Below are 14,069 nucleotides of genomic sequence, written 5' to 3' on the forward strand. Positions count from 1 at the left end.
CACATTGGTTGCTGGGGGACTTGATTTTAAATGCACTACAGACTTACTGTATAATGCTCACAAATAGTGTAGGACTCTCGTACAATGAGGGGCCTTGACGTGGCCCGTGAGCTTACATATTTTGGCCAAAGTGTGGTACTAACACCTAATTTTTTGTAATAATTATTTTTAAAGGTAAACTGTGCACTGGCAATTTTTCTCATACTCTTTGTGTACAAATATTGGCTTTTTATTGTTTATAGCAGCTGGTCAACTCCAGAATATGGGTTTGATTGATCACTGGCACAAGGGTGTTTATAGCAGCTGGTCAACGCCACAGCATGAGTTAGACTGAGCGCTGGTAATTTTTTCTGTGTTTCATGTACAAATTGTAGCCAAATATTGCCTATAGCTGTCATTAAAGGATATGTTAAATTGATGATTGTGCTATTCATTTCAAGAATTTTTCAATGTACATTCATTCAGGCGAGAGAAAGAGACTGCTCGGATATTCTTCTGCTTAGGAAAGATGTAAGAAAGGTTTTTAATTTTTTTTCCAAGCAGAAGAACATCAGAGCAGCCTCTTTCTTTTTCCTGACAACTTCCTTGACTAGAAAGATGAACAGAAAGAAATCTGTTTCTTGAAAGACCCGGCTAAAGACTTATTAAACCTGCAAAGGAAAGAAGTAAGTCTTACCTTACATCAAAGCACTTTGATACGTTATGTTAAAGCCAAGCAAATCCCACGTGGTCTACGGTTAGATATTACTCCAAATCTGTGTACCGATGACCCTGTATTAATGCAACGTTGGCATGAGATTACGAATAAATGCAGCCTGGACTTAATGGTTTTAATGATTGAACGGGTCCATTTCAAACTTACCAATCTTAAGAAGCAAATTACCATATCAAAGGCGGAGCTAACAACGAAGATTGGCATTGAGGAAGCAGAACGGCTCCTGATCCGCCATAATGAAAATCTCGAGAGACTGCGCCAAAGTATACTCGCACGGAAGGTGACGAAACTGGCCAGAGATGAGGAAGACTCATTACCCGAGGAGGGACAGACGTCTGACAAGGTAAATAACTTGGTTATTAACCTTTCATTACATGAACTATCGGCCAGTGAAATATCTTTGCTTAATAAGGGGCTGAACTTTGTACCCACACATACGCTACCTACTGAAAATTGGGAGATTGACTTTCTGAAATTTACACGTAAACTTAAACTTAAGATAAATTTTGCAGAGAGCCCTAGTATGCTACCTGCAAATAAATATAAAAAACCAAGTGAAATGATTCCAGATGTAAATAATGATGCTGTACAGTCTTTTGAACATATAGTGTTAACAGAGGCAAAGAAAGTATGGGATAGTAAATTACCCAGGGCCACTAATCTTAACTATAATGAGTACACTGCATTAAAATCTCTACAATTTAACAATGATGTCATCATTCGGAAAGCGGATAAGGGGGGCAGTATTGTGGTACTAGATAAAATAGATTATAATACAGAGGTAATGAGACAACTGGAGACGCCAGGGCATTATGCTAAAATAGACCGTGATCCCACCTTAGATATTAAAAAACAAATAGACAATATGGTTGAAGAAGCATGGCTGAACTCAACTATTGATGCTATAGAGAAAGAGTTTTTGACTACTGATTTTCCAAGGGTTCCAGTGCTGTACTTATTACCTAAAGTACATAAGACGCTTATTAATCCCCCGGGGCGACCGATCGTCTCAGGTATAGGGTCAGCACTGGAACCTTTATCAATATTTGTAGATTCATTTTTACAGGAAGAAATGTTAAAAATAAATGTATGTCTTAGAGATACTACTGATTTACTCTGTAAACTTAATGATATGGGGACTCTTCAACCGGAAACTGTTTTATGTGGAATTGACATTCAGAGTTTATATACTTCCATTCCCCACAATGAAGGATTAGATTGCATAGAGGAAGTGCTGCTGGATACTAATTTATCTACTTCAAAAATTTACTTTATCATGGATTGTCTAAATATGGTGCTCACTAAAAATTATTTTTCATTTGAAAATAATTTTTACTGGCAAACGCAAGGGACATCAATGGGTGCTACGGTAGCTCCCTCTTATGCAAATCTATTTGTTAATCATTTGGAGAAAAAATTTTTCCTTAAAAAAGAGCCCTTTTGCCAACATATTTTGGCCTATTATAGATTTGTCGATGACATTCTGTTATTATGGACAGGCCCTGTAGAATTGCTTAAGCAAATGATAGATGAAGCAAATGAGAGTCATAGTACAATTAAGTTCACATATGAATATTCTCTCTCTGAAATTAATTTTTTGGATGTAACAATAAGTCTAACTAATGGGATAATAAACACCGATTTATACAGAAAGAGTGTGGAAAAGAACAATATGTTACATGTACGCAGCTTCCATAGTCCAAAAGTTAAAAAGGCAATTCCTAAAAGGCAGTTTATCCGTGCAAAAAGAATTACCTCACGTACAGCAAAATATAATGAAGTAAAATTAAGTTTAACTAAACGATTTAAAGAAAGAGGATATGAGTCTAGTACTATAAATAATGCCATGAAAGAAGTTGACACTATCCCTCGCAGCGAATTACTATGCCAAAAAAAGAAAGAATGTAGTAATCAGAAAATAACATTTGTTTCTACGTTTAACTCTAATAGTAACAAAATGGAGAATATTATTAAAAAATACTGGCCTTTAATACAGGCAGATAGACAATTTGGCCATTTATTTACTGAACAGCCTCGTTTTTGTTACAAAAGGGGTCGTAGTCTCAAAGATATACTTTGCCCATCGGACACACGCCAAAAGAAATCGCTTTTCCAAGGCAGGAAAAAGAAAGGTACCTATCCCTGTCTGAGCTGCAATTGTTGCTCGTCCATAATAAAAGGCTCTAAGATTAATCACCCTAGTAAGGGACATGAAATTAACCTAAACGTGTACGCAACGTGTAAATCTACTCATGTGGTTTACTTGTTGAAATGCCCTTGCGGTTTAGGGTATGTAGGTCAAACCTCAAGGGAAGTAAAAATGAGGATTCAAGAACATAAAAGGAACATTAAAAATTACAAGGAAAACACACAGACAGATACTTCTATTTCCAAACATTTTTTTATTTGTAAACACAATCCAATGCAACTGCGTTGGTGTGTCCTTGATGAAGCAGCTATAGATAAACGAGGAGATAATAGAATTAACAGATTGCTACAAACTGAAGAGAGATGGATCAAAAAATTAGGTACACTCCACCCAGACGGTTTAAATGATTTTTGGAGTTTAAAACCGTTTTTGTAAACTTGCTTAATGGAATCTTTTACTTTGCAGACCTTGAAACTAGAAAAGTTTAAAGGAAACAAAATGCTACATTAACGGCAGAAGTAGGGTAAGAATTTAATGTTCTAAGTAACTTGTTACAACCTCAAGTGGTTTTCTATTAGATTTTAAAGATTTTAAAGGTAACTAATTAAAATGGAGAATATTATCAGTTGTTTTGATACTATGTATTTGTATTTTTAACAGGTGTTGATTTCGTGTGGATTGTATCATATTATATATTTATTGAATGACATGTGCACATTGGACACTTTGTAACTGAATCTTTGCACAGCTGATACTAATTGTATCTTTTTTTTTTTGGCAACATTGCACAGAACAGCACTTATGAATAAGATTGGACATTAACCCACAAGTAAAAGACATGGAGAAAAGTACCTTTTATAAGTCTATTTTAAAAAAATGTTTTTTAGATTTTTACCTTTAATTGTATCTAATTATCCAAGATTGGATGTTGAAGATCACATGGGTGTGAGGGGTGTGTTTAAAGGTTCACTGTGTACCTGTAAGTTTACACTTGAGAAAGGGCAACACCTGCCTGAAACATGTCGTGTAAAGCAGCATGAATAATAAAATAATCACAAGCGGTTAATCTGCGTTTGAGTGCTCTCCTCTCTTTCAACTTTTAGTGAACTTCCTTGACTACATGGTGGTCATGCTGGTGGGAAACTGACCAGCAGGTGGCACTGTCTTCAAAGGCAAACCATGCATTTGCAATATTACTCTTTCCCTTTGTGTACAAATATTGGCTTTTTATTGTTTATAGCAGCTGGTGATTTTTTTTTCTGTGTTTGAGGTTAGGCATTGTTGCACATTATCAATCAGAAAATTAAGTTCACCTTTAATAGAAGCTACAGAGCTTTGCAACTCAGGCATTGCAAAGGTACAGGTCCTTGTAAAGACCTGCATATTTGGGTACTCACTGCAAGTCAGTGGTATTTTAGACCAGTTTTTTCACATTGCTCCCTTTATTAATGAGCCCTATTATAAAAGGTTTTTAGGAGACTAAAGGAATAACCTACAGTATATAAAGAAGAGGGAGTGACATGAATTACACGCCTGTATCCTAAAGGCCTCAATAAGGTTTACAGGCTATTTTACTGATTTGGATCCCATGTATTGTTCTGAAACCTTTATTTATTTTTTTTGTACAATGAAGAGCTCAATTACTGTAACCTGGGTACAAGCGCTAGGGTACCCAAAATTTTCTGGGTCCCTGCCCGCCCCAGCCTAGCTCTAAGCCCCCACAGATCCCACCCACACTACACTAAAAAGGCCACACAGACATCACAGCTAAAACAGTAACAGGCCCCCCACAAGTTAAAAAAAATTGATGACTAGAGCCCACCTTAAAAGTTAAAAAAAACATCGGTGGCCAGGGCCCCCCATAAATTTTTTTAAAAAACATTGGTGGCCAGGATCCCCAATAAAAACTAAAAAAACATTGGCGTTCAGTGAAACTTACCTTTAAAGTAGTGACGTGCGGGCCGGCCTGATACCAGCAGGACTCAAACCTCCAGTTGCACTGCACGCCGACTTCCGGCTTCCTTTTTTTTATATAAGCGCACCTTATCACCTTCTCCCTTTTTGTGATGTCATCGGCAGGGCGGGTCTATAAAAGGAACCTGGAAGTCGCGGGTGGGCTGGCGTGGGTTCAGGGAGGGTGGGTTAGTGTTGGGTACAACCCAACCTGCACATTACTACTTTAAAGGTCTTCTTCCTGCTACTCTTCTTCAGCTCCATTCAGATCCTTTTAGCAGCTTCTCCTCATCTTTGGCTCCATTCTTTGGCTTTCGTCGGCTTCTGGCTTCATTTGGCAGCTCCCTTGTGCCTGCTTTCTGAGCTGCTTCATGGCTAGAGGGGGCCCAGCTAATCCAGGAAGTGAAGCACGGTGGGCCATCCCTTAAAGCTTAAAAATCACCAGTCCCCGTTTCGGCTGTACCCCCCTGTGCCCCCCTGATGATGGCCTTGGGCACAAGTATGGCCCCCTACATGAAGCAGAGGGCATCTCTCACAGTTGCAAGGGTTCATTTTGCAGTTATATGCAGGGATATGTTTGCTTCAGCAGATGTATCATACATGACCCCTAAGTAGGAGGCAGCCAACTGGCTACTCATATGCACACTAAGATGGCAAATGCAAGATGCTCCTAGCAGCAAGCAAACCACTGTCTAGCATCATATTTGTGCACCATTAACAAGGTACAAAGCATTGTGTCTAACAGCACAATGCCTAAGTCACATTTTGCACCATAGTAAACAAGCTAGTGTGCCTTTCATTTAATGTTTTGTTTTTAGGTCCTGTATTTATGATGTGATTACTGTTCGCCATTTCAGTCTGTGCATGCTATTAGTTAAACCTTTCTCCTTATTTCTATACATTTGCTAGACATTCATGTTCTCTTACTACTGCTTTATATAGCTCAGGGTACCTGCTTATTATCCAACAAAAATAAAACTGACAATTAGAAAGATGTTTCCAAACTAAATATGCAAAATTTTCCAATTCCTTCTTGGTATCCTGATTTTTGTGATTACTGTTATAGCCCAGACAATGTTGTTCTCATATTACAGGTACAATCACATATTTCTCATGAAATTCTAATGATTTTTCCAACACCCACCGAAGAGATAATACTTCCCGCTGCAGGGGATGAGATTCTATTTACAAAGCCGTGGCAAGAGAGTGACATGACGGTGCTCTTCTTAGTATTTAATAACACATTCATATTGTTGGTATTTTTCAAACCTTCACAGGGTTTAGTTTGTGGGAATAACAGTCATCATGCCATTTAGCCCGGTGGGCACTCTGCTTGTCTCACACATGGCTTTCTCAGCATTCGGCACCCCTTCTAGTTTTCACAGAAAGTTGTGGAAACTAGATGGAAAATAGAAGCTGATAGGAAAGATGAATAATAACTTTGCACCTCCTACGTTTATCTGTTGGCATCTTCACCTTTCTTCAGAATAATGCACTTGTTTACAATGTGTACAGATACAGGTGCTGGAACATTAAGGGATGAAATATTGCACTCAGAGTACATACACAGAGCCCTTATTCTTGTGCCTATGGTATGCAAGGAATTGTTTGCAGATCACACAAGTAAAGGGCTACCTACAATTAACAGCTGCCTTTAAAATGTAAAAATGCAAAAACACCTTGAATTTGATTAAATGGTAATTAACAAAAGGGCCTTCTGATTATCTGTAATTACATGGAATAGTAATACACTGCCATCTGCAGGCCCACTCTAATACACACGCTCATGTATTCCCTTTATCATTAGTAGAGATGTCGCGAACTGTTCGCCGGCGAACTTGTTCGCGCGAACATCGGGTGTTCGCGCTCGCCGGAAGTTCGCGAACGTCGCGCGACGTTCGCCATTTTGGGTTCGCCATTGTTGGAGCTTTTTTTTGCCCTCTCACCCCAGACCAGCAGGTACATGGCAGCCAATCAGGAAGCTCTCCCCTGGACCACTCCCCTTCCCTATAAAAACCGAAGCCCTGCAGCGTTTTTTCACTCTGCCTGTGTGTGCTGAAGAGATAGTGTAGGGAGAGAGCTGCTGCCTGTTAGTGATTTCAGGGACAGTTGAAAGTTTGCTGGCTAGTAATCGTTTTGATACTGCTCTGTTATTGGAGGGACAGAAGTCTGCAGGGGTTTGAGGGACATTTAAGCTTAGGTAGCTTTGCTGGCTAGTAATCTACCTTCTACTGCAGTGCTCTGTATGTAGCTGCAGTGGGCAGCTGTCCTGCTTCTGATCTCATCTGCTGACTGCTGCAATAACAGTAGTCCTTGTAAGGACTGCTTTTATTTATTTTTTTGTTGTTTTACTACTACTACTACTACTACTACTACTATAAGAGCCCAGTGCTATTAGTCTAGCAGTGTTGGGGAGTGGGACTGGTGTGCTAATCTGCTGCTCCTAGTAGTTCAGCAGCACCAACTTTAATTTTTTTTTTTTAATATTCATTTTTTTTTTATTTTACTTTTTTTTATTTTACTACCGCTGTAGTAGTGTATAAGTTGACCTTTTAGGCATTATTTGCCCTGTAGGCATTATTTGCACACTGTTTTCTTCAACCCGCCATCGAGCTGTGTGACCTTGTTCACATTCTGTCTAAATATCCATAATATTACCGTCTCCAGAAAAAACACCGGAGTGACTTTTTTCAAGCAGCCATAATATATTTTACGTAATCCGTATCCACCGCTGTAGTAGTGTATACGTTGACCTTGTAGGCATTGTTTGCCCAGTTTTTTTGGCCGCAGCCACTGAAGCACAGAGGCCAGAAAAAATATGCCATATAAATGCTGAAAATAGTCATTTTTTGCCATACGTTGACTCAACGTATATGGCAAAAAATGACTATTTTCAGCATTTATATGGCATATTTTTTCTGGCAACTGTGCTTCAGTGGCTGCGACCAAAAAAATGCATATTTTCTGCATTTATATGGCATAATTTTTCTGGCCTCTGTGCTTCAGTGGCTGCAACCAAAAAAATTTATATTTTCAGGCATTTATATGGCATAATTTTTCTGTCAACTGTGCTTCAGTGGCTGCGACCAAAAAAATGCATATTTTCTGCATTTATATGGCATAATTTTTCTGGCCTCTGTGCTTCAGTGGCTGCAACCAAAAAAATTTATATTTTCAGCATTTATATGGCATAATTTTTCTGGCAACTGTGCTTCAGTGGCTGCGTCCAAAAAAACTGGGCAAACAATGTCTACAAGGTCAACGTATGGCGAAAAATGACTATTTTCAGCATTTATATGGCATATTTTTTCTGGCAACTGTGCTTCAGTGGCTGCGTCCAAAAAAACTGGGCAAACAATGCCTACAAGGTCAACGTATGGCAGTTGTTTAAAGAGAACAGTAGATTACTAGCCAGCAAAGCTACCTAAGCTAAAATGTCCCTCAAATCCCTGCAGACTTCTGTCCCTCCAATACAGAGCAGTATCAAGCAGATTACTAGCCAGCAAGCTTACTATCATCTGTCCCTGAAATCACTAACAGCTCTCCCCCTACACTATCTCTTCCAAGCACACACAGGCAGATTTTTCAGATACATTTTTGCCCTTGATCCCCCTCTGGCATGCCACTGTCCAGGTCGTTGCACCCTTTAAACAACTTTAAAATCATTTTTCTGGCCAGAAATGTCTTTTCTAGATGTTAAAGTTCGCCTTCCCATTGAAGTCTATGGGGTTCGCGAACCGTTCGCGAACCGCTCGCATTTTTGCGCAAGTTCGCGAATATGTTCGCGAACTTTTTTTCCGACGTTCGCTACATCCCTAATCATTAGCTAGATTTGTCAGTTGGGTTCCCCTAGCTTATGCAGTGAAACCAAATTTACATCTCCTGATTTTAAGTTTCCCCTCATTTTATATGTATTTTGTTATCCAGCTATATATTATGCCCTGATTTTACATTTTCCTGAGAAACGTAAAAAGGGGGTTATTGTCAAGGCTGGATTCCTTTCTGCAGTGCCCAGAGGCCGCGTCACGCGAAAGGACCTATCGCCCGTCGTTGCGCCGCAGGTAGAGTTGCCACCCAGCCGGTATTTTACCGGCCTAGCCGGTAAAACACCTGCCAAGGCCGGGGCCGGTATTACAAATTTACCGGCAATGCAGTTGCTGGTAATTTGTAATACCCTTTAAAAAAAGCCCCTGGCCTGCCCCCAATTCGCAAAGAACTTACCTTTTTCAAGCGCCGTGGACGTCTCTGCGATGTTGCTCCGCCCCTTTTGCAGCACGTCACGTAGCTCCTTTTCCCATCACGGAACGCCCCTTTTTTGTGCTCGCCCCCCATTGGCCGGTAATTTTTTTGAGTAAAGGTGGCAACCCTAGCCACAGGGTCCAAGCGCCCGCCAATTTTCACACAAAAATTCACACGCTTGTGCATGCATGCGCCGAAGCGCTCACAATTAGCGCTTTTTAGAATGAGGCTGCCCTAGGCCCAGACATTTGTGGCCTTGCCACAAATCCAGGCCTGGTTATTGTTATACTGTTTAAGGCAGGGGGACAGATGTTAGGCCTCTTTGGATCCCAGCAGAAAAGGGCCTCTAGTGCTGGGTACCTGAGGAAAGGGAGAGCGCAATGGAACATAGACTAGCTAGTTTATTAATATGAATAAATTAGGGGTTTACTTGTCTATGAGAAATCACATTACAAAAAAATCAGCTACAGAACATATTATAGGACCTGCTCACAAACTGAAAAACACCTAGATAAAAAAGTAACGCTGATTAATATATCAGGGCATCACTAGTACTGGATATTTTCTAAAAATCCATAAAGCAACTCAGTTTGATCAGTATAAAAGATAGGGGCAACCATTATACCTATTTGGACTCCACTCAATAGAGATGGCCTTTTGATGCCAGGACGCAGAAGAAAGAGAGGACTCAGTGGAAAAAGAAAGAACTCTTGAGCACACCTCTCTCTGGAATGCAGGTACCCTATGAACAAGGACTAGCTGGTGTGTGGGCTAGGTCCTAGTTAGCACAGTAGTTACAGTTACAGGTTTCAGTAACATGAAGAGAACTGTAACCCAGGCATGCTTTTTTCCTCACAAGGACTCAGCAGATAGGCTCAGGGTAGAAAACATTACTTGGAGCACCACTAGGAAGGACTTTGTTCTCTGGGACAGAAACATATGTTTAAATGCAACCTCTACAATCTATTTTTGTGATCAGTAAGATCATGTACCTAGCAACTCCCAGCTATTCATTTCTTATGAGAGTTGCAGGGGTGATTCCAAAATAGATTTAGGAAAATAAAAAAATAGGTTTTAGACACCACACATTTTGCCTTAAAGTAGAGTCCTGCGCAGAACCAATTTCTAAGATCCGGACCCGACCCTGCAACCCGTAGCCCTCGCCCCCGAAGTGATGGTGCTGCAATCCGGAAGTGACGTCATCAAAAGTGGGCAGGACAGAAACAAGTTTTGTAAAACTTTAAAAGGAGTAAAATATAGATAATATTACATCAGATAAGAAATTTAGATGAGACCTGCAACCAGGGCCGGACTGGGAGTAAAAAGCAGCCCTGGCAAAAAAATCAAAGCAGCCCACACATAAATGCGTGCTGGTCTTTTACTTACACACACGCATATTTCATATGCATATATATATATATATATATATATATATTTATACATATATATTATATAGTGGATAATGTACCCCCTACTGTAATTTATAAAGATATTATAAGTCACCGAGGAGTTATGTGACCATATAAAAGCACCGCATAACTCCGAGGTGATCACTTATCTTTATAAATTAGGGGGTACATTATGAATTATAATTTACAGTTTGTAGGTGCCTTAAAATGTAAAGAATGGCTTTGCTTACATATTACTAAACGACACTTATTAATATGCTATGCCTTTGCCAAGACCACCCCCCTCCCCTGATTTCAGCTTTCTGCTTATGTTTCCCTCTTTTTTGGGGGGCTGATTACTTATTTGAATTTCTTTGCTGTGTTCTGCCCTTGCCTTCTTGCTTGCCATGGTTTATGTCATCAGTTGCAGCAGGTAAAGGAGATAGATCGGAGGAGGGGGAGTAGGACAGAGAACAAGACTCGGGATTGAAAGTAGGAGGGGGGAGCGAGAGAATGTGTTACAGGGAGGGGGGCCTGAGAGCAGAGAGGGACCCTGCAAGCAGGGAGGGAGATTGGAGAAGCACCGTGAAAGGAGGAAGCTGGACAGAGCTGACATGAGGAGCTGTGAAACTTGAGACAGTGGGTGACTGTGAGGGGGGGGGGCAAGACTGGAGAGGGACTGTCCGAAATCAAACAGACAACTGGAGGCAGCTTGTGAGGGAGACCCTAAACGGAGCAGTCAGAGGCAGGGAAAGAGATGTGCAACATACGGAACGCATTTTAGGACATCATGCGCCTAATTACCTTTGCTGCATGCGTTGTCCTATGCCTTCTCCATAGCGCATTGTTTGCCTTTGTAGTCACGCATGCTCCAAACGCATGATATCCTAAAATGCGTTCCGTAGCAACACTCTTATCAGTAAAGCTAAATAAAGTATTACCTCCTCCACGCTCACTCGCTCTCTCTCCCCCTCCCTCTGGAAATAGCTTCGGCGTGCGCACTTCAACTATGTGAACTGTGCGCTCCTTGCTCGTAAAATATATTTTCCTTCTAATAGCAGATAAGTGCAGCGCCCGGCCCACTTCATCACAGGATAGAGCGGCCGTTCGGGCAAATTCCCGAACGGACAGATTACCAGTCCGGGCCTGCCTGCAACCGGAGCCGAGACCCGCAGACCCGCACCTGATTCCGCAGGGTGCCTCTGCAGGTAACCTGTGGGTACCCGACCCGCTGCAGGACTCTACCTTAAAGTGCCCAAAAACACATGAAAAAAAATGAATTTTCAGGGCAAACCGACCATTGGGCAGTTTGCACTGGGAGCTGATAAAATAGCACAGAACACCGGAGAGTTGAAAAAATACAGTGTAATACATTTTAGGTAAGAAATGATTGCTATGTGCACAGAAATAATTGTTGTATTAATTTCTATGAATACATTAGATCTTTACTCATCGTCCACGGTCTAAGAAAAACTAAAATACAAAACCCAACATAAAAACCAAAACTACAAAAAATAACTACAATATGACAATACTACCATCTAGTGGTCTGCAGGTAAAGCAGGATTTGCTCAGAAAGGGAATAAACTGTAAATAATAATGCAACTTTGATTAAAATGTTATTACAGTTTAGTTCAGATACAGCTAAGCCAAATGAAAAGAATTTGTTCATATTCAGTTTAATTCGAAGTACATACATGGTGATTATAGTTACATTATCCTAGTTATATCTTAATTTATACATTTATATTAAGCCTAGAAGATTATTGGACGTGTGCAAACAGGCCTGGATTTGTGGAAAGGCCACAAAGGCCCGGCCCCAGGACAGCAGAATTTTATGGGGGCTGCATGCTGTCCAACCACACCCGCATTAGTTCGGAAGCACTGGGGTTTGCAGGAGCTACAATACTTTTTAAAATTTCCTGTGCACCAATCCCCAGTAATCCAGACTCGACGCTGAAAATTTGCGCATGTACACAAAGGAAGGGGAGGAGATAGGGGAATGAACGGAGGTGGTTTTAGGGGCGCCTTCTATGTAAATTATGGCCCTGTGTGCAAATGACTGATTAGTGTAACACAACCCTTTGTCAAAATCAAAAATTTTTTTTACTACAGTCTAAGCAAAAAATAAAGAAAAAAAATAGAACTTTTTAGAGTGAATATTTGCATGACCATTTCTCAAGAAACTGACCACATAGCCTGGCCAGTGCTGAATATTTTATAAACATAAAACAAGCAACACAAGTAGATGTGTGGTTGTCTCTTCTATTGTTCTACTGACCACCTGTGCTGCTTTGTGAATATCCATAACAAACGATGCTTGGTGAGACCCGAGGGCAAGTTGGAGAGTCTTTGTTCTTCATTCTTGTTTCTGAGTTGAATTTCAGGAATTCCTTTGTTCCTATATTCTAAAATGTTTTTATCCTCCTCTTTCATATTGTCACTTGGACACAGATTTATTTCATTTAGAATTGTTTATTAATTTATTTATTATTATTACTATGATCATTTAAGTTATTATTCAGGCTATATACATTTCAACACATTGTATCATTAGCAGTACGAGCACCACTTTTTGTTTTTGATGTGTCACCATGTATGGAACTAGACACAGCATTTATTGAATGAAAGCATCACTATTTTCTCAATTAAATTATAATACATAAAATGTTTCTGTACATGTATACATGCATATGTATATGAAATAGTGTTCATATTTCAAAATACTAGGATTCAGGGTTCCCACTGTGGCATGCATTAATTGTTGCAGCACAGTTACACTAAGAGGGTTATTTACTAAACTCCGAATGCAAAATTCACGAAAAATTCGTGATTCTTTTAATAAAATCGGACTTTTAAAAAAATCATGAATTTTTTAAGAATTTATTAAACCCTGTCGAGGTTGCATATAAGTCAATGGGAGAAGTCCCAATAATTTTATTTGATGTGCGTAGGGTTTTGTGTAATATCCTGAAGATTTCAGGCGAAAAATTCGTGAAAATCGGATGAAAAATCCGAAAAAAATCGTGAAAATCGGATAACATATCCGAAAAAAGCGTGGAAATCTGCTTTTTTCCCACACAGCAAACTATCGGGAAAATGTAATAATAAATAAGCAGAAAAAAACGAGCGGGCTTGGTCGGAGTTTGTAGCAGAAAATATTGAGATAAAATCGGACTTTGTTAAATAACCCCCTACAAGAATAGAGTGCACATGTCACTCTCACAGTGACACCAACAACTGGCGTATCTCCCCCTGGCAACTGCAAACACACTGGGAACATGTTGCATTATGGTTAAAAACATGTCATTGTGTTTGAGCTTGCTCATAGCTCACTACACTTGCACCTGTAAATGTGGCCCTAATATGTTTAACATGAATGTTAAAGAATGATTACATATTGTGTTATGGCAGCTAAAAAATCCCTTTAATACAAAATAGTAGAATATAAAAATAGTGAAGTAGTAAAGGAGTTTGCTTGGCCTACACAAGTAATAGTAATGTAATGTACCAGCCTGCATAATAATTTACTCCACTTGCAAAAAAAAAAAAAAATAACAGTGGTATGTCTTTTATTTCCCAGGAACATCTGAGTACTGGGGTGTTTTCTGAACAAAGATTTTTA

The 14,069-nt window shown here is 39.8% G+C and overlaps 1 long non-coding RNA gene across 1 annotated transcript; it reads left to right on the plus strand.

Moving 5' to 3' along the window:
• Positions 1-474: 474 nt before the first annotated feature.
• LOC121397754 lies at positions 475-3,912 on the plus strand. The gene is made up of 3 exons (XR_005963895.1): positions 475-1,058; positions 3,330-3,387; positions 3,525-3,912. It is a non-coding gene; the product is annotated as an uncharacterized LOC121397754 (long non-coding RNA).
• The last annotated feature ends 10,157 nt before the right edge of the window (positions 3,913-14,069 follow it).

The sequence above is a fragment of the Xenopus laevis genome, chromosome 8S (genome assembly GCF_017654675.1).
Source record: "Xenopus laevis strain J_2021 chromosome 8S, Xenopus_laevis_v10.1, whole genome shotgun sequence".
Classification (NCBI taxonomy): Eukaryota; Metazoa; Chordata; class Amphibia; order Anura; family Pipidae; genus Xenopus; species Xenopus laevis.